At 38.6% G+C, this 21,184-nt stretch overlaps 1 non-coding gene across 1 annotated transcript; it reads left to right on the forward strand.

Annotated features, from left to right (window-relative positions):
- Window positions 1-20,818: 20,818 nt before the first annotated feature.
- LOC148561565 (small nucleolar RNA R71) lies at window positions 20,819-20,925 on the forward strand. Its single transcript, XR_015887927.1, has one exon. It is a non-coding gene; the product is annotated as a small nucleolar RNA R71 (small nucleolar RNA).
- Window positions 20,926-21,184: the final 259 nt, after the last annotated feature.

The raw sequence follows: 21,184 nt of genomic DNA on the forward strand, positions 1-21,184 counted from the left end.
TGGCTAATAGTGGCTTGGTCCAACGTTAGTGACAAAGGTGAGTGTCACTAACGTTGGCACTTCTTTGTTCCTTCCACGTTAGAGTTCACGTTAATGTAATTAACGTGACTCTTAACGTGGCTAATTGTGCCCCTTTTTCTAACGTTAGTGGTATTCACTTTTACCACTAACGTTGGAGCTTTACTTTCACGTTAGCTTCCACGTTAATGTAGTTAACGTGGCAACTAACGTGGGCTATGATGGCTCACGAAGGCGTTATTCGCGATCACTTTTCTCATTAACGTTGCAAGCTAGCTCCCATTCCATGTTAATGGTCACGTTAGTTAGACTAACGTGGCTATTAACGTGGCATCTTCCTTGCTTCCTTTGTCCTGAAATCAAGCAAGTAAAGTGCATCAAAGCTAGGTTCTAACTCATGAGATCATGCATCATCCATTTTATCATTCAATTCATGTATAATTCTCATAAAATCATATAAAAGTCACAATGTTTGCTTGAATCAAGATGTAAGTGATTATCTACCCAAAACTTGCTTATTAACTAAGAAAATGCATGAAACTACCCTAAAACAATTAAAAAAAGGTCAGTGAAACTGGCCAAAATGCCCTGGCATCACAACACCAAACTTAAAGCTTGCTTGTCCCTAAGCAAGTACTGAAACATGAGAATGATGAATGAAATGACAAGAGAAATGAGTCATTATTGTGGAAGTCATATCCTTGGTTTTATGGGGTTTCATGCATAGCAACTTAGGTTCATTCCTTTACTGGTTTTCAGACCTTTATCATGCCTTGAAATACTTACTTGATTGCACCCTATGAGACTTTTATTCATTGATTCCTTTGTCTTTTCAAGGTTTAATTGTGTTCTTAGACTAGGTGCTTTGTGAGAGGGCGACTCTTTAAGATAAGCTTTCAGCCAGCACTCTCGAACCAGTTGGTCCAAGGTGCTGGGTGTTAGGACACCCCTAAGGACTTACTCCCTCAAGTCTCTTTCCCCCATACATACACACCACAGGCACATGGTTTGTTATTTTCTTATTTGAGACCTTGGTGTCCAGCACCTCTTTGGGTTATTAAGTGTTCTGTAGCAAAGGTTACTCTTGATAGTGGACTTTCAGCTGATAATTCTGGGTTAGTTAACCCAAGTTACCAAGTGATAAGGCACCCCTGAGAGCTTATTCATCCAAGCATATCCTTTACACAGGAGCACCACAAACACATGCCCCAAGATTCAACCCTTGGTGCTAGCCTTATTTCTTATTCTTTTTCTTTATTTCTCAACTTTCATTTTTCTTTCCCTTTTTTTTATTAGGATCTTCTTATTTAGCTAGTCTCATGGGGTGTGTTTCAAGCATATGATTTAGGACAGATAGTTGCCTTTCTACCTTGTTGGTGAACCAACTTAGCTAAATAATTACTACACCACAAGCTTAAGAACTTACTCCACAAATTGAACATCACTCTTGTCTTTCATAACATCTCTTTTTATTTGACTTAAAGGACAAGCATACAAGTAAGCAAGGTGAAAATGCAGCAGGTAACTTGAAACAGCACACATATGACAAAGGCGGGGAAAAACGAACATTAAATCTGAGTGATGTAAACTAAAGAGTAACTAATAATCAGGGATACATTCAAACTTCCAATTTGAGCATTTCCAAGCATATGGAATCAAATAACAATACAACCTTTTGGTGGTGACTTCTAGCCATCCCTTTGTTGTCATCGTCCATAGCTTTTGCATCCTTCTTCGCCTCCTTGGATGATGGTGCACCGTTTTTCCTGAAGATTTGATTGAATTCCTGCAAAGTTATTGGAAGTTGCTTGTTCCCAAAGCACTTGAGAAATAGTTAGCATGCATGTATGCTTGTGAATTTTTGAACCTGATTTGGTGTGTGAACACCAAACTTAGTTCCTTGCATAATGCAATAGATTGAATACTGATAAACCACTATTTTATGGTTTATCTTGTGCTCAATTGAGTGGATTTTATCAACTCTTTACCCACTTATTCATACTATTTGCATGGTTTTACATTTGCCTTCCTAATTATGTGCTTTGATTGAAAACATGCTTCTTTGACCTTAAGATCCCTATATTAATCCTCTCTTATTACCATTAGATGCCTTGATATGTGTGTTAAGTGATTTCAGAGATTACAGGGCAGGAATGGCTCAGAGGATGGAAAGGAAGCATGCAAAAGTGGAAGGAATACAAGAAGTTGGAGAAATTGCTAAGCTGTCCAGCCTAACCTTTTCGCACTCAAACGGCTATAACTTTAGCTACAGAGGTCCAAATGATGCGGTTCTAGTTGCGTTGGAAAGCTAACGTCCGGGGCTTCGATTTGATATATAATACGCCATAGTTGCTCTGATGCTAGACGACGCGATCGCGTGACTCATGCGGCCGCGTCGCAGTGACGGAAATCAGCGTGTTTGAATTCTTCTCCAACGAATTCTGGGCTGTTTCTGACCCAGTTTGCGGTCCAGAAAACACATATTAGAGGCTATAAAGTGGGGGAATGCATCCATACATGGGAGAGCTCTCACATTTACAATTTTAGGAGTAGATGTAGTTTTTAGAGAGAGAGGTTCTCTCCTCTCTCTTAGGATTAGGATTTAGGACTTCTCTTAGTTTTAGGAGTAACTCTCAATCCCAGGTTCTTTATTTTTATTTATTTTCTCAATTTAGTTTATGAACTGTTCCAGATTACTTGAATTAATGTTATTTGAGGTATTTCAGTTATTACTGCTTTCTTTTATTTACATGATTATTGCTTCCCATCTGAAGGCATTCTTATTCCAGTAGATTTACTTTTCCCCTTTTGGGTTTGGTTAAGAAATTAGTAACTCTGGAGTTATCCAACTCAACAGCATAATTGATAACTGTTATCTTTGCTAATTGAATTGAGCTTCAATAATCCCAACCTTTTCTTAGGAAATAAATAGGATTCGAAGATCAAACTAATTAGTCCCTTGACTTTCCTTTATTTTAGTAAAGGTTGACCAAGTGGAATTAAGATTCGACTTTCATTGTTATTGATAAGGATAACTAAGTCTGGATTTCCAATTTCTCATACCTTGCCAAGAGATTTTATTATTATTATTTTATTTTACTTGTCATATAACATATTCCCTCCTTACTTCCAAAACCCCCAATTTACAATATTCATAACCAATAATAAGAACATACTTCCCTGCAATTCCTTGAGAAGACGACCTGATGTTTGAATACTCGGTTATCAATTTCAAAAGGGGTTTGTTACTTGTGACAACCAAAACGATTGTATGAAAGGACTTTTGAAGGTTTAGAAACTATACTTGCAACGAGGATTTATCCGCAAATTTCTAGACCACGCAAAAGTTCTCTCATCAAAATGGCGCCGTTGCCGGGGAATTGCAAACGTGTGCCTTATTATTGGTTATTGTAAATATTAAAAAAAAAATCAATTTTCAATTTTCAATTTTAAAAAATTCAATTTTCAAATTTTAATCTTTAAATTTCAATTTAAAAAATTCAAAATTCAAATTTTAATTTTCAAATTCAAAAATTTGAATTTCAAATTTGCTTTTATTTTTGTTTTTAAATTTTTATTAACTAACTATGAGTTCTCACCCCTCTCGCTTCAAGTTTGATTCCAATGTTGTTGTTAGGAATGGAAACTATAATGAGAACAGGCATCAAGGTTGGAAGAATAAAAGATGGGAGGAGCCACAAGGATTTGATCAACCCTCATGTCAACAACCATCTCCAATGGACTATCAACAACTATTCTGTGATGCATATCAAGGCAATGGCTATGGTGAGCAATATTTTGATTATCAACAACCACCACCATATGCCTATGAACCCTCTCCTCAACTTGACTTTGGACCACCAAACTCACAAGCCCCTTTTGGCCCATTCACCTCCATATGACCCTAACCCTCAACCACCATACCAACTACCTTATGAACCATATGAACCATATATAGAATCACCCCAATTCCAATCCAATTACTCACAAGAACCACCACTTCAATATTCACCATCTCCATATCCCTCAATCCAAGAGCACTATGATCCTATTTATGAAAGTCGAGTGCATCAAGAGACAAAGGATCGTTTCAAGGAAACAGTGGATCGATTTCAGGCGACCATTGGTCAATTGGAACAAGTGATAAATCAATTAGCTTCCCGACGTTCGAACACTCAAGGAACCCTCATGGCATCATGTGGGCAATCTAATGAAGAACGTAGCATGAAAGAGATACTAGAAGCTCCAATGAACAGTACGGAGCATAACTTTGCACTGGAACAAGTGGAGGAAGCCGAAATTATTGAAGAAGAAGAAGTGGTTGAAGACTTAGGAGATGCAGAACCTCCATGGGAAAGTCCAGTCATAGAACCCCCTTCCAAGACATTTGAAATTGATGCTGAGGAGGGTGTACAACCTCCAAGGCATATCACAGTTGAAGACTTGGAAGAGGTTGATCAAGAGATGGAGATTCAAGAAGAAGAAGCACAACATCCCATGCCCTTGGAAAGCAATGAAGAGAAGATTGAATTGGAAGAAAGCTACCAAGAGGAAGAGGTTGAAATTGAAGAAGCTTGCAAAGAGGTGGTAATTATCAGAGAAGAGCACAAGGGAGTGGAGCTTGCAATTTTATTAAAAATACCTCCCCCTAAGTTGCCATCATCCTTCACAACATTCAAGTGGGTAAAATTCATATCCCTTAGCTTTCTAATTTCACTTGAATATAGGCTACTGGAGACGGATGGTCAACTTATAGCTCTTTGTAACATTAAGAGTAAGAGGAAGATGGCCAGTGGTAAGAATTGTCCTGCAAGGTTCATCATGGTTGGAAGCTTTAAGTTTAAACGCAAAGGTTGGTGTAAAGCTCAACTGAATGGGTCTAGGAAGCTGTTTGGTAGCTGCAGTAAGAATTCAAATTACTTATCACCCAGTTGGAAAAATACAGATCCCAACAGAGATGGGTGTAAAAACAAGATTTGGGATCCTGGAATCTGCTCTGACACTTGCTACCCAGGGAACCTAAGAATATGTTTGAAGCTTCTTAAGAGCTTTACCTGCTTAGTTTGGGACCCCGGAGGCTACTGGAGATGCAAACATTGGTGGAGATTTCTGGATGAGTTCAAGCACAAGCCACCATAACAGGGAGCTCACCAAAGTCCAACTTAAGGACTTTAAATAAAAGTGGTAGGTGGGAGACAACCCACCATGGTATGATCGTTCTTTTTTCATTTTTATTTAGTTTTATTTGTTTTTGAGTTTCATTTTATATTGAACCTGGAGTTTTGCATCATATTCATATTAACATTGCATTCAGCATTTTTTTTAGATTATCTAAAAAAAAAAAGGGATTTTCGCACGTGACGCGACAGCGTCGCCGACGCGTCCGCGTCGTATGTGCGTTGTGAAGAAAAGAAAGTAAACAGAAAGTCACGCGAAAGCGTGGCTGGAGGCACGCTAATGGCACAAACTGATCTACGCGACCGCGTCGCTGATGCGGCCGCGTCATTTGAAAAATAGCTTCCCCACGTGTCCGCGTCACACACGCGAACGCGTAGCTCTGTGGAATCGACGTAAATGGGTGTATGGCTGAAAGTTGAGCTAGAGTTGGGCTGGACTCGTGCTGGAAGCCTAAGCCTCACCACGCGAACGCGTGCCCCACGCATCCGCGTCGTTTTTAAAAGATAGCCATTCACGCGATCGCACGCCTCACGCGATCGCGTCACCCTGGATTTTGGCAATACTGAGCTTTGAACAGAGAGTTGTGCGACCGCGAGGTTGCACTCGCGCCATTAGCACAAATCAAGTCACGCGATCGCGTGCCCCACGCGTCCGCGTCACCCAACCTTATCACGCACCACGTGACTGCGTCACCCACGAGACCGCGTCGCCAGCGTCACACAACCTATCCAGATTAGTGCCAATTGTCTTATCTTTTCTTTTCTAATCCTAATTTCTTTCTTCTCTCTCCTTTCTCACTTTCTTTTTCTTCTTCTCATCCTTTTTCCCTCTCATTCTATTTTATTTAATTTATTTGCATACTTTCATTCATTGCATTATTTACATTGGTGTTAAAAATTTATTTGGGTCATTATTTTTATATATTTTTTTGGATTATTAAAATGGTTTGACAATTATATATTACTTTTTAAAGGGTTGCTTGCATGTTTAATTTAATACATTCAATAACTTATTTACCATGCATGCTATGTATTTGTGAAAAAGTCCATATGGCATTGAACACTATTTTAAATTATTCTACTATTAATGCCTGTTGTTTTTCGCAAAACTCCTTTCATGTTTTATTGATTAAATATAATTGTTATTACAAACATGTTGATAGTTTGAAAGACTTGGTAATCTAATTTGGACATTGAATGCTTGATCTATGCTACTCATGCCTTTGCCAGCATGCCAATAAACACCTTGCATTCACATGGCATCATATGCACTAGCTATTTTCCATTGATGACTTTTCACATGTACTCATGAGCGTGTGTTAATGTCATTCTTCTTTATTGTGCATTGATTACCACCTTTCCCGCTCTCTTCCTTGCTCTAACCCTTGATTTTAAAGGTTACTTTCCTTTTTTCTTTTTCAGGATGGCCACCAAGAAGGGTAAAGAGAAAGCTACTCCCAAACCACCGGCAAGAAAAGGAACAAAAAAAAGCCCCAGGTAAGGAACCACAACCCCCGTCCACTTGCACATCTTAGGATGCACCAAGGACGGTGCAATCTTTAAGTGTGGGGAGGTCAATACCGACTTCCAGGGGTTAGTTACCTTCTTTTCAACACCAATACTCTATTTTCTTTGTTTGTTCATTGTTGCATTTGCATATTTAATTGCATGTTTGTTTGATTTTATGCATTTAGTTACTACTTGGTTGAAGTAATATTTTCTTTTTCAAGAAATTTTATAGCATTTCACTAATTTAAAAAAAAAATTGTGTTAAATTTGTTTGTAGTTGTAATTGGAACACAGTTTTTGAGCCAAAGAATACACAACCTATGAGATTTTGAGCTTATTTATATGGTTACATTATTTAACCATAAATATTTTATTCCTGTGTGTTTCCTTCTCTATGATTGTAATCTATATTTTGTTCTAATCTATATGTCCATTATTTAGTGTATTTATATGCTTGCATATGATTGAGGCCATTATTTGATTTTAGCTCACTTATCCCAAATAAGCCTACCCTTTAAATCACCCTTGTCAGCCACTTTGAGCCTTTTTAATCCCCATTTGTTCTATATTTTACCACATCACTAGCCTTAAAGCAGAAAAACAATTAAATATCCCAATTGAATCTTTGGTTAGCTTAAGATAGGGATTGTGTAACAATTAAGTGTGGGAAAACTGTGGGAAAATGGGTTAATAAGGGAATGTATCATGTTTCTAATTTATTTAAATATTGGGAATTTGGGAACCTACTCATGAAAAACCAAAATAGAAAAATAATGAACCCATGTGCATTGATAAGTTATGTTTGCTTTTATGATTCAAAAAAAAAGAGAGAGAAAAAAAAAAGAGAAAAAGAGAAAAAAGAAAAAAAAAATATATATAATATAAATAAATAAGGGGACAAAATTATCCCAATATTAAGTTTAATAAAAGATCAATGCATATGTGATAAAAATTAAAGAAAATTTAGTACATGAGTATGGGAATTATACAAAAGTAGAAATTATGGGTAGCTAGGCATGAATTTAAAAGTATATAGAGTATATGTATATTAGGTGAGAGCTTAGGCTAATTAAAGATTCATATTATAGCTCACTTGGCCATACATATATCTTTACCTTTACCTCAGCCCCATTACAACCTTGAAAAGACCTCATGATGTTTGTATTGGTACATTAACTATTTGTTGATAGGTTAGATGAAGAACAAAGTTTAGAAAGCATGATCAGAGAAGAGTAGAGTGATTAACCCTAAACACTTGAGAGTTAGAGTGATATACACTACTAGTGAGGGTTCAGTGCTTGATTCTATGTTCCCTGCTTTCATAAGCTATCTTCTTACAAGTTTACTTGCTTTTTATTGTATGATTTGAATTAGTGAAATCTGATTCATGTTTGTCTTGGAGAACTTATTTATTTTTAACCAAGTAGGTAGAATCATTTTGCATGTAGTTGCATTCATATAGATAGGTTGCATTTCATACATTCTTACTTTCCTCTTCATTCCTTTATAGCTTCTCTTGAGCTTAGCATGAGGACATGCTAATGTTTAAGTGTGGGGAGGTTGATAAACTACTATTTTATGGTTTATCTTGTGCTCAATTGAGTGGATTTTATCAACTCTTTACCCACTTATTCATACTATTTGCATGGTTTTATATTTACCTTCCTAATTATGTGCTTTGATTGAAAACATGCTTCTTTGACCTTAAGATCCCTATATTAATCCTCTCTTATTACCATTAGATGCCTTGATATGTGTGTTAAGTGATTTCAGAGATTACAGGGCAGGAATGGCTCAGAGGATGGAAAGGAAGCATGCAAAAGTGGAAGGAATACAAGAAGTTGGAGAAATTGCTAAGCTGTCCAGCCTGACCTTTTCGCACTCAAACGGCTATAACTTTAGCTACAGAGGTCCAAACGACGCAGTTTCAGTTGCATTGGAAAGCTAACGTCCGGGGCTTGGATTTGATATATAATATGCCATAGTTGTTCTGACGCTAGATGACGCGACCGCGTAATTCATGCGGCCGCCTCGCAGTGACGGAAATCAGCGTGTTTGAATTCTTCTCCAGTGAATTCTGGGCTGTTTCTGACCCAGTTTGCGGTCCAGAAAACACAGATTAGAGGCTATAAAGTGGGGGAATGCATCCATATATGGGGGAGCTCTCACATTCACAATTTTAGGAGTAGATGTAGTTTTTAGAGAGAGAGGTTCTCTCCTCTCTCTTAGGATCAGGATTTAGGACTTCTCTTAATTTTAGGAGTAACTCTCAATCCCAGGTTCTTTATTTTTATTTATTTTTCCAATTTAGTTTATGAACTGTTCCAGATTACTTGAATTAATGTTATTTGAGGTATTTCAGTTATTATTGCTTTCTTTTATTTACATGATTATTGCTTCCCATCTGAAGGCTTTCTTATTCCAGTAGATTTACTTTTTTCCTTTTGGTTTTGGTTAAGAAATCAGTAACTCAGGAGTTATCCAACTCAACAGCATAATTGATAACTGTTATCTTTGCTAATTGAATTGAGCTTCAATAATCCCAACCTTTTCTTAGGAAATAAATAGGATTCGAAGATCAAACTAATTAGTCCCTTGACTTTCCTTTATTTTAGTAAAGGTTGACCAAGTGGAATTAAGATTCGACTTTCATTGTTATTGATAAGGATAACTAAGTCTGGACTTCCAATTTCTCATACCTTGCCAAGAGATTTTATTATTATTATTTTATTTTACTTGTCATATAACATATTCCCTCCTTACTTCCAAAACCCCCAATTTACAATCTTCATAACCAATAATAAGAACATACTTCCCTGCAATTCCTTGAGAAGACGACCCGAGGTTTGAATACTCGGTTATCAATTTCAAAAGGGGTTTGTTACTTGTGACAACCAAAACGTTTGTATGAAAGGACTTTTGAAGGTTTAGAAACTATACTTGCAACGAGGATTTATCCGCAAATTTCTAGACCACGCAAAAGTTCTCTCATCAAATACATGCAGAGAACCTTATGTGCTTTTATTACTAAAACGACTATGAACTAGAAACTAAACTCTTGTCAAGTGGTTTTCCTGATTGGCTGGGGCTAGCAATCTGCTCTTGAAGAGGTGTAGTGTGATTCTAACTGAAATCTTTGGTGGAACACCAAACTTAGAATTACACATTCACTCTTGGATTGTTATGGTGTGCAACACCAAACTTAGCTCCTCGCAATACAGGGCAAACTACTTGTAACTTTTATTGAAATGATCATGAAAAGGAAACTACCTTAGGTTGGGTTGCCTCCCAACGAAGCGCTCTTTTAGCGTCGCTAGATCGATGATTTCTCCATCAGTTGAGATGATATTTCACTTTGGGGCTTTCCCCCATGTTGCCCATGTAATGCTTGAGCCTTTGTCTGTTCACAATGAAAGTCCTCCTGAGCTTTCCTCCATGATTTCTATGTGTCCATACGGCGAGACCTTTGTGACAAGAAAGGGTCCAGACCACCTTGATTTGAGTTTCCCAGGGAAGAGTCTCAATTTGGAGTTGTAGAGGAGCACTTGCTGTCCTTTTTCGAAGCTCCTGGGTGTCAGATTGAGGTCATGTCTTCTCTTTCCCTTTTCTTTATAGATCTTGGCATTTTCATAGGCTTGAAATCTAAACTCCTCCATTTCCTGCAGCTGCAAGACTCTTTTTTCACCAGTGGCAAGGCTATCAAAATTTAGTAGCTTGAGAGCCCAGAGGGCTTTGTGTTCAAGCTCCAATGGTAAATGACAGGCCTTTCCATATACCAGTTGATATGGGGACATCCCGATTGGTGTTTTGAATGCCGTTCTGTATGCCCAAAGAGCATCATCTAGCTTCTTCGACCAGTCTTTTCTTGATGCTCCTACAGTCTTTTCCAGAATCCTTTTTAACTCTCTGTTAGATATCTCGGTTTGCCCACTTGTTTGGGGGTGGTAAGGTGTGGTAACCTTGTGCTTTACCCCGTATCGTAGGAGAAAAGCTTCTAGTGGTCTGTTACAAAAATGGCTCCCTCCATCATTGATGAGTGCTCGTGGGACTCCGAACCGGCTAAAGATATTCTTTCTGAGGAAGTTCATGACCACCTTTTATCATTTGTTGGGGTTGCAATGGCCTCTACCCACTTGGAAACGTAATCCACTGCTACTAGGATATACTTTTTTGAATATGAGGTTGAAAATGGTCCCATGAAATCGATTCCCTATACATCAAACAGTTCCAGCTCTAAGATGAAATTCTGTGGCATCTCATTTCTTTTGGGTAGGTTTCCAGCTCTTTGGCATTCATTGCAGTTCTTTGCTACTTCCTTGGCATCCTTAAAAAGGGTGGGCCAAAAGAATTTGCTTTGTAACACCTTGGCTGCAGTTCTTTCCCCTCCAAAGTTGCCTCCATAGCACGAGCCATGGCAGTTCCATAAGACCTCTCTTCCCTCTTCTTCTGAAACACATCTTCTAAGGATTCCATCTGAACACTTCTTGAATAGGTATGGTTCATCCCAAACAAAATACTTTGCATCATTGATGAGCTTTTTTTTTATGTTTGTTGATTTCTGGAGGTAAAGCCCCAGTTGCCTTGAAATTGGCAATATCTGCAAACCAGGGTGCTCTGTGAACCGTCATCAACTGCTCATCTGGGAAGAAATCATTTACACTTGTATCATGTGTTCCTTCTTTATCATGAGGGATTCTGGATAGGTGATCTGCTACTTTGTTATCCACTCCTTTCTTGTCTCTAATTTCAATATTGAATTCCTGCAACAACAAGATCCATCTTATTAGTCTTGGTTTTGATTCTTGCTTGGCAAACAAATATTTAAGTGCTGTGTGATCTGTGAAAATGATCACTTTGGCACCAATGAGGTATGATCTAAACTTGTCAAATGCAAAAACTATTGCCAGCAACTCCTTTTTAGTAGTGGTATAATTTCTTTGAGTGTTATTGAGGACTTTGCTGGCATAGTATATCTGACGTTAGGATTTTTGCCAGTAAAGAATGTCATAAAAACAGTCGCGTTGTAGATATAGTCTCTAAACCGACAAAAATCCCTTCGTACAAACGTTTGGTTGTCACAAGTAACAAACCCCTTTAAAATTGATAACTGAGTATTCAAACCTCGGGTCGTCTTCTCAAGGAATTACAGGGAAGTATGTTCTTATTATTGGTTATGAAGATTGTGAATTGGGGTTTTTGGAAGTAAGGAAGCAATATGTTGCACAAAAAGAATAAAATAAAATAGTAATAATAAAATAAACTCTTGGCAAGGTATGAAGAACTGGAGGTCCTATCCTAGTTATCCTTATCAATTGTGATGAGAATTGGATTCTTCCCCCACCTTATTAACCTCTAGCTATGAAGGTAAGTTAAGTAGACAAATTAATTCCAATTTTCAATCAACAATGAGTTTGATAACTCAAGAGTTACCAATGTCTCAACCAAAGCCAAAAGAGAAAAATCCAAATTATTTATATAATAAAAAGGAGCAATCATAAGTCTGAAATACCTCAAGAATTATATTAAATAGAAAATCAATCTAAACATAGAGAGTCATAAACAAAATTGAGAAAAGCAATAAAAGAACATTGAACCTGGGATTGAGAGTCACTCTAAAACTAAGAGAAATCCTAAATCCTAATCCTAAGAGAGAGGAGAGAGCCTCTCTCTCTAAAAACTACATCTACTCCTAAAATTGTGAATGTGAGAGCCTCTTATGAATGGATGCATTCCTCCACTTTATAGCCTCTAATCTGTGTTTTCTGGGCCGCAAACTGGGTCAGAAACAGCCCAGAATTCGCTGGTTGCGAATTCAGATTTGCTGATTTTCGTCATTTGCGACGCGGCCGCATGGAGCACGCGGTCGCGTCGCCTAGCGTCAGAGCAACCATTGCATATTATATATCAAATCGAAGCCCCGGACGTTAGCTTTCCAACGCAACTAGAACCGCATCGTTTAGACCTCTGTAGCTCAAGTTATAGTCGTTTGAGTGCAGAGAGGTCAGGCTGGACAGCTTAGCAACTTCTTCAACTTCTTGTATTCCTTCCACTTTTGCATGCTTCCTTTCTATCCTTTGAGTCATTCCTGCCTTATAATATCTGAAATCACTCAACACACATATCAAGGTATCTAATGGTAATAAGAGAGGATTAATATTAGCAATTATAAGTCCAAAAAAGCATGTTTTCAATCAAAGCACATAATTTGGAAGGCAAATATAAAACCATGCAAATAGTATGAATAATTGGGTAAAGAGTTAATAAAAACCACTCAATTGAGCACAAGATAAACCATAAAATAGTGATTTATCAACCTCCCCACACTTAAACATTAGCATGTCCTCATGCTAAGCTCAAGAGAAGCTATAAAGAAATGAAGAGGAATGGTAGAATGTATGAAATGCAACCTATGAATGCAACTACATGCAAAATGTTTCTACCTACTTAGTTAAAAGTAAACAAATCCTTCAAGAAGAAATATAAACTGGATTTCACTAATTTAAATTATGAAAATGAAGTACAAATAGACTTGCAAGAAGAAAATAGCTCATGAAAGCAGGGAACAAGGAATTGAGCATCGAACCCTCACTGGTAGTGTATACACTCTAATCACTCAAGTGTTTAAGGTTCGATTCTCTCAATTCTCTACTAACCTTGCTTTCTAAGGCTTGCTCTTCATCTAACAATCAACAAAAATTTAATGCACAGATACACATATCAAGAGGTCTTTTAAGGGTTGTAATGGGGTTAGGGTCAAGGTAGGATTGTATTTGGCCAAGTGGACTAAAATCTGAATCCTTAATTAACTTAAACTTTCCACCTAACTTTAGACAATTTATGTAATCACAATACAAAATCTAACTACCCATCAACCATGTTTTCCACATTATTCATGCATTCTAATTCTAAGTATCGTACATATGCATTGCTTTCACCACTTACTTTGGGACATTTTGTTCCCTTTCTCTTATTTGCACTTTTTCTTTTCTTTTTCTCTCTTTTTTTCTTTTTTTTCTTTTTTTTTCTTTTTTTTTGTATATGTATATATTTTTTCTTTTTCTTTTGTTTTTCTCAATGCATATGATTAATTTATTGAATGTATGAACATGTCCTAAACATTTCTTTCACATTTTTAGAAAATTTTAACATACTCAATTCTCAAACCAAATATTTCCAAACCCAATTTCCCGCACTTAAATCATAAGCACTCTCATTAGTCTAAGCTAACTAAGGATTCAAATTAAGGACATTATTGTTTTCCGCTTAGAGTTAATGATGTGCTAAAGTAAAGAACAAAGGGGTAAAATACGCTCAAAATTGGTTTGAATGGATAATGAAAAAGTTAAGGCCATATGGGTATGTAAGCTAAGTGAAACAAATGCCTCAATCATATAAGTGCATGTATACATCAAACAATGGAAATACAGAATTAAGCAAGACAAAGATCACAATTTTAGAGAGAAAAACACACACCAAAAATAAAATATTGGTTGATAAAATGCAACCAATTAAATAGGCTCAAAAATCTCACAGATTTTGTGTGTTCGAGCTCTAAACCATGTTCCAGTATAATATCTCTTCAAACAAGTGTAACATTAAATTTTATTCAAATTAGTGAAATGCTCTAAAAGGTTTCTTGAAAAAGAAAATATTACTTTAACCAAGTGGTAAAATATGCAAAAAAAATCAAACAAATATGCAAATGCAACAACTAATAAGGAAAATAAATCATTAGTGTTGAGATAGGAAGGTACTAACCCACGGAGATCGGTATCGACCTCCCCACACTTAAAGATTGCACCGTCCTCGGTGCATGCTGAGATGTGCTGGTGGACGGGTTATTTCAACTGACGCTTTTCTCATCAAGGAATATGCGTAGGAACTTGTTTGTCTCTCCCATGTAAATGTCTTCCGGTTCTCTTCCTGGTGGCCATCCTGAAATAAAAAAGGGAAGGAAAGTAACCCAAAGCAAAGATAGAAAACAAATAAAACATGGGTTGGTTAATGCCAAAAGTGAGGGTCTCAATTACATGGTAGCTACAACATGCAAGTGAGAAAACAATAGAAGCACATGGCATACTAGTGGTGCAAAATATTGCAACAATGAGGGAGAGAGTGTGGGTAAGGAGAGATAATATAAATTCATGTCAATGTAAAAGTAATACAGGTATAAAAGATTGGCATTGATATAAATAATATTACCTATTCAAAATAAAACAAGTCACTAAGCAAAAATACCAGAAAAGATGTAACAGTTGAATAAGAATATTTGAACACCAATAATAATTTTAGAAAAATAAACATATGCAATGAATGAGAGTATGCAAATAAATTAAATAAACTAGAATGGGAGTGAGAGAAAATAAGAAAGGAAGAAGAAAGAAATAAGAAAAGATAAGAGAATAAGGATTCAGAGAAGAAAAGATAAGAAAATTGGCACTAATCTGGATAGGTTGTGCGACGCTGGCGACGCGGTCGCATGGTTGACGCGGTCGCGTGGTGCGCAATAAGGTTAGGCGATGCGGACGCGTGGGGCACGCGATCGCGTGACTCGATTTGTGCTAGTGGTGCGAGTGCAGCCTCGCGGTCACACAACTCTCTGTTCAAAACTCTTTTGCCAAAAATCTGGGTGACGCGATCGCGTGGGTGACGCGATCGCGTGGGTGACGCGACCGCATGAGTGGCCATCATGGGGATATGACGCGGACGCGTGGGGCACGCGTTCATGTGGTGAGGCTTGGGCTTCCAGCACGAGTCCAGCCCAACTCCAGCTCAACTTTCGGCCATGCATCCGGTTGACGTCGATTTTCAGGTCACGCGGCCACGTGGGTGACGCGGTCGCGTGGGAGGCCATTATTCCCAGGTGACGCGGATGCGTGGGGCATGCGTCCGCGTGGGTAAAATTGTGCCATTGGCACGCCTCCAGCCATGCTCCAGCGTGACTCTCTGTTCGTTTTTATTTTTCTCCCCTCTCCTTGCGACGCGGACGCATCGCTGATGCGGTCGCGTCGCGTGCTCGCTTTTTTTTTTTATCTGAAAGGATGCAGAATGCAGTGTTAATATGAATGTGATGCAAAACTCCAGGTTCAATAAAATAAAATAAAACTCAAAAACAAATAAAACTAAATAAAAATAAAAAAGGAACAATCATACCATGGTGGGTTGTCTCCCACCTAGCACTTTTAGTTAAAGTCCTTAAGTTGGACATTTGGGGAGTCCTTTGTTATGGAGGCTTGTGCTTGAACTCATGCAGGAATCTCCACCAATGTTTGTGATTCCAATGGCCTCCGGGATCCCAAACTAGGCGCAGAAAGCCTTCAAGCAAGTTAAAGCAAGTGACAAGGCCCCAAGAGTGTTGATTTCTGGGATGAATTCCGGGGTCCCAGACCTTACCTTTGCACCCATCTTCTTGTTGATCATCATTTTTCCACTTGGGTGGTGAACAGTCAGAATTCTCACTGAGACATCCAAACAGCTTCCTAGACCCATTCAGTTGAGTTTTATACCAACCTTTGCATTTAAACTTAAAGCTTCCAACCATAATGAACCTTGCTCGACAATTCTTATCATTAGCCATCTTCCTCTTACTCTTAATGCCACAAAGAGCTCTAAGTTGACCATCCGTCTCCAGTAGCCCATATTCAAGTGGGATTAGAAAGCTATGGGATATGAATTTTACCCACTTGAATGTTATGAATTTTACCCATTTTGACGTTAGGATTTTTGCCAGTAAAGAATGTCATAAAAACAGTCGCGTTGTAGATATAGTCTCTAAACCGACAAAAATCCCTTCGTACAAATGTTTGGTTGTCACAAGTAACAAACCCCTTTAAAATTGATAACCGAGTATTCAAACCTCGGGTCGTCTTCTCAAGGAATTGCAGGGAAGTATGTTCTTATTATTGGTTATGAAGATTGTAAATTGGGGGTTTTGGAAGTAAGGAAGCAATATGTTGCACAAAAAGAATAAAATAAAATAGTAATAATAAAATAAACTCTTGGCAAGGTATGAAGAACTGGAGGTCCTATCCTAGTTATCCTTATCAATTGTGATGAGAATTTGATTCTTCCCCCACCTTATTAACCTCTAACTATGAAGGTAAGTTAAGTAGACAAATTAATTCCAATTTTCAATCAACAATGAGTTTGATAACTCAAGAGTTACCAATGTCTCAACCAAAGCCAAAAGAGAAAAATCCAAATTATTTATATAATAAAAAGGAGCAATCATAAGTCTGAAATACCTCAAGAATTATATTAAATAGAAAATCAATCTAAACATAGAGAGTCATAAATAAAATTGAGAAAAGCAATAAAAGAACATTGAACCTGGGATTGAGAGTCACTCTAAAACTAAGAGAAATCCTAAATCCTAATCCTAAGAGAGAGGAGAGAGCCTTTCTCTCTAAAAACTACATCTACTCCTAAAATTGTGAATGTGAGAGCCTCTTTTGAATGGATGTATTTCTCCACTTTATAGCCTCTAATCTGTGTTTTCTTGGCCGCAAACTGGGTCAGAAACAGCCCAGAATTCGCTGGTTGCGAATTCAGATTCGCTGATTTTCGTCACTTGCGACGCGGCCGCATGGAGCACGCGGTCGCGTCACCTAGCGTCAGAGAAACTATGGCATATTATATATCAAATCAAAGCCCCGGACGTTAGCTTTCCAACGCAACTAGAACCGCGTCGTTTGGACTTCTGTAGCTCAAGTTATAGCCGTTTGAGTGCAGAGAGGTCAGGCTGGATAGCTTAGCAACTTCTTCAACTTCTTGTATTCCTTCCACTTTTGCATGCTTCCTTTCTATCCTCTGAGTTATTCCTGCCCTATAATATCTGAAATCACTCAACACACATATTAAGGCATCTAATGGTAATAAGAGAGGATTAATATTAGCAATTATAAGTCCAAAAAAGCATGTTTTCAATCAAAGCACATAATTAGGAAGGCAAATGTAAAACCATGCAAATAGTATGAATAAGTGGGTAAAGAGTTACTAAAAACCACTCAATTGAGCACAAGATAAACCATAAAATAGTGGTTTATCAATATCACATGGACCAAGTTATCTATCCTCTGTCCTAACACTCCCCCAACTGCAAAATCAGATGCATCACACATCAGTTCAAATGGTAAGTTCCAATCAAGTGGGGAAATGATAGGGGCAGAGGACAGCCTCTTTTTCAAGTTTTCGAATGCTAGCATGCATTTTTCATCAAAGACAAATGGTGTATCAGATACAAGGAGATTGCTTAAGGGCTTGGCTATCTTTGAAAAATCTTTAATAAACCTTCTGTAAAAGCCAGCATGCCCTAAAAAGCTCCTAATTGCCTTGACATCACTTGGTTGGGGGTAATTTTTCAATGAGTTCCACCTTAACTCTGTCTACCTCAATGCCTTGGTTAGAAACCTTATGGCCAAGAACTATTCTTCCTGTCACCATAAAGTGACATTTCTCCCAGTTCAAGACCAAGTTGGTCTCTTGACATCTTTTTAATACCAGGGCCAGGTGATTTAGGCAATTAGGAAAGGAATCTCCGAATACTGAAAAGTCGTCCATAAAGACTTCAATGAGTTTCTCTATCATGTCTGAGAAAATGGAGAGCATGCAGCGTTGGAAAGTTGCAGGTGCATTACATAGCCCAAATGGCATGCGCCTGTAGGCAAACACTCCATATGTGCAAGTGAATGAGGTTTTCTCTTGGTCTCTCGGATCAACCACTATTTGGTTATATCCTGAATAACCATCAAGAAAATAGTAATATGCATGTCCTGCAAGTCTTTCCAGCATCTGATCCATGAAAGGGAGAGGGAAATGATCTTTTCATGTAGCTTCATTGAGTTTTCTGTAGTCTATGCACATCCGCCATCCTGTGACGGTCCTTGTAGGAATGAGTTCGTTCCTCTCATTGGGTACTACAGTGATTCCTCATTTCTTGGGGACCACTTGGACGGGGCTGACCCATGGGCTATACGAAATTGGGTAGATCACCCTTCCTTACCAAAGCTTCATGACTTTCTTCTGTACCACTTCTTTCATGACTGGATTTAACCTCTTTTGGGGCTGGATGGATGGTTTGGCATCATCTTCCAGCACTATCTTATGCATGCATATGGCCGAACTGATTCCCTTCAAGTCAGCGAGGGTCCATCCAATAGCATCCTTATACTTTTGCAATACTTGGAGTAATTCATCCTCTTGATCTTGGCTGAGGGCTGAGTTTATGATCACTGGGTAACTTTTATTCTCTCCTAAATATGCATACTTGAGAGTGGGTGGCAGTGCTTTGAGTTCGAGTTTGGGTGCTTCTTTTCTTTCATTTTCCTCCTCTGGTGCACCCTGAACATGAATCTCCGCTGTTGCAGCCTCTTTGCTAGATGCTGATTCCTCTTTTGTTAACCCTTCAAGTTCTTCTTCTTCAAAAATCTCTTGTACTGCATCTTCCAGTGAATCTAACTCATACATTCTCCCAATGGTTCTTGTGGGTAGCTCATGGCCTTGAACACATTGAATGTCATCTTGTCATTGTGTAATCTCAGGGTAAGTTCACCTTTTTGGACATCAATGATAGCTCCAGCAGTGGCCAAGAATGGTCTTCCCAGGATGATGGAGGCCTTGGCTTCCTCCTTCATGTCCAACACTACAAAGTCTGCTGGGAAGATAAAATCTCCTACCTTCACCAGCAAGTCTTCTACTATGCCGTGAGAAAACTTGAATGATCGGTCTGCCAGTTGTAGGGCCATTTTTGTTGGCTTGGCCTCCTCAATCCTCATTTTTCTCATCATAACTACGGAGATCAGATTTATGCTGGCTCCTAAGTCACATAGAGCCTTCTCCACTGTAATTTCCCCTATAATACAAGGAATCTGGAAGCTTCCAGGATACTTCAATTTCTGGGGTAGTTTGTGCTGAATGATGGCACTACATTCTTCGGTTAGTATCACAGTTTCGTTGCTCTTCCAGCTTTTCTTCTTGGTCATTAATTCCTTCAAGAACTTGGCATAGAGTGGCATTTTCTCTATTGCTTCAGCAAAGGGTATGTTAATCTGTAGTTTCTTGAAGATTTCCAAAAATCTTGAGAATTGGTTGTCATCCCCCTTCTTTTTCAATTGCTGAGGGTATGGAGCTTTTGGAACGTCTTCCTTCACCATTTCTCCTTTTTGCTGTGAATTGGGAGTGGAAATTTGGACTTCATCTCATTCCTCTTCCCCTTCATTTGAGTTCTTCTGTTGTGGTTTCTTGGGAGTTTCCTTCAATTCCTTCCCACTTTTGAGGGTGATGGCCTGGCATTCCTCCCTTAGGTTTGAATCAGTGTTGCTGCACAAGTTATGGCTGGGAACTTGCTGGAATAAGTAGCCAATTTGTGTCTCAAATTTCTTGATGGCAGCATTTTGATTCTGCATATTGGACCGCACTTCCTCTAGGAACATTTTACTGTCTTGAACTTCTTTGCATATACGTTCAAGTAGAGTTTCGATCCTTGAGAGTCTATCTTCAGATGATGGTGAGTCGAGATTGGAGGGATGAGAGGGGCCATTTTGGTTTTGATATGGATGTTGAGAGGTGTTGTTAGGTGGGTGCTGATATGATCTCTGTGTGGAATGTTGGTGAACTGCATTGTTGTTGGGGTTGTGACGTCTCTGATCTTGGCCTTGATCTTGTTGATTTCCCCACCCAAAGATTGGGTGGTTCCTCCAACCAGGATTATAAGTTTTGGAGTACGGATCATGGTTTTGCCTAGGTGAGTTTCCAATGTAGTTGGCTTGTTCCTGATCACCCTCTGCCTCTGCATTCACTCCTTCTTGAGCTGCTGATGAGGTGGTGATTGCTGCTACTTGGTTCCTCTCCATCTTCTTGGTAAGGTCAGCCAACTGCTTGGTAATCATCTTGTTCTGGGCCAGCAATGCATCCACGTTGTTTAGCTCTATTACTCCTCTAGTGTTGCCTCTTTCAGAGGCATAGAAGTAGTCATTCTCTGCTACAGTCTCAATGACATCTATGGCTTCTTCAATGGTCTTCTTCTTGTTCAGAGATCCCCAGATGAGTGGTCTACTGCCTTCTTTGATTCGTAAGAAAGACTTTCATAGAAAATGTGTAACTGCACCCATTCATTGAACATATATGGCGCGCACCTTCTTGTCAAGTCCTTAAACCTCTCCCATGCTTCATATAGAGTCTCACCATCTTGTTGCCTGAAGGTTTGTACCTCAACTCTTAACCTGTTGATTCTTTGAGGAGGATAGAATCTCGCCAAGAATTTGTTCACCACATCTTCCCAGGTTGTTAAACTCTCCTTCGGGAAGGATTCCAGCCATTTAGATGCTTTGTCCTTGAGTGAGAAGGGAAACAGAAGCAGTCTATAGGTGTCAGGATGAACACCATTAGACTTCACAGTATCACATATCCTCAGGAAGGTGGTTAGATATTGATTGGGGTCTTCTTGGACACTCCCTCCGAATGAACAGTTGTTCTGAACAAGG

Source organism: Arachis ipaensis, chromosome B6, assembly GCF_059453495.1.
Source record: "Arachis ipaensis isolate K30076 ecotype BB chromosome B6, ASM5945349v1, whole genome shotgun sequence".
Classification (NCBI taxonomy): domain Eukaryota; kingdom Viridiplantae; phylum Streptophyta; class Magnoliopsida; order Fabales; family Fabaceae; genus Arachis; species Arachis ipaensis.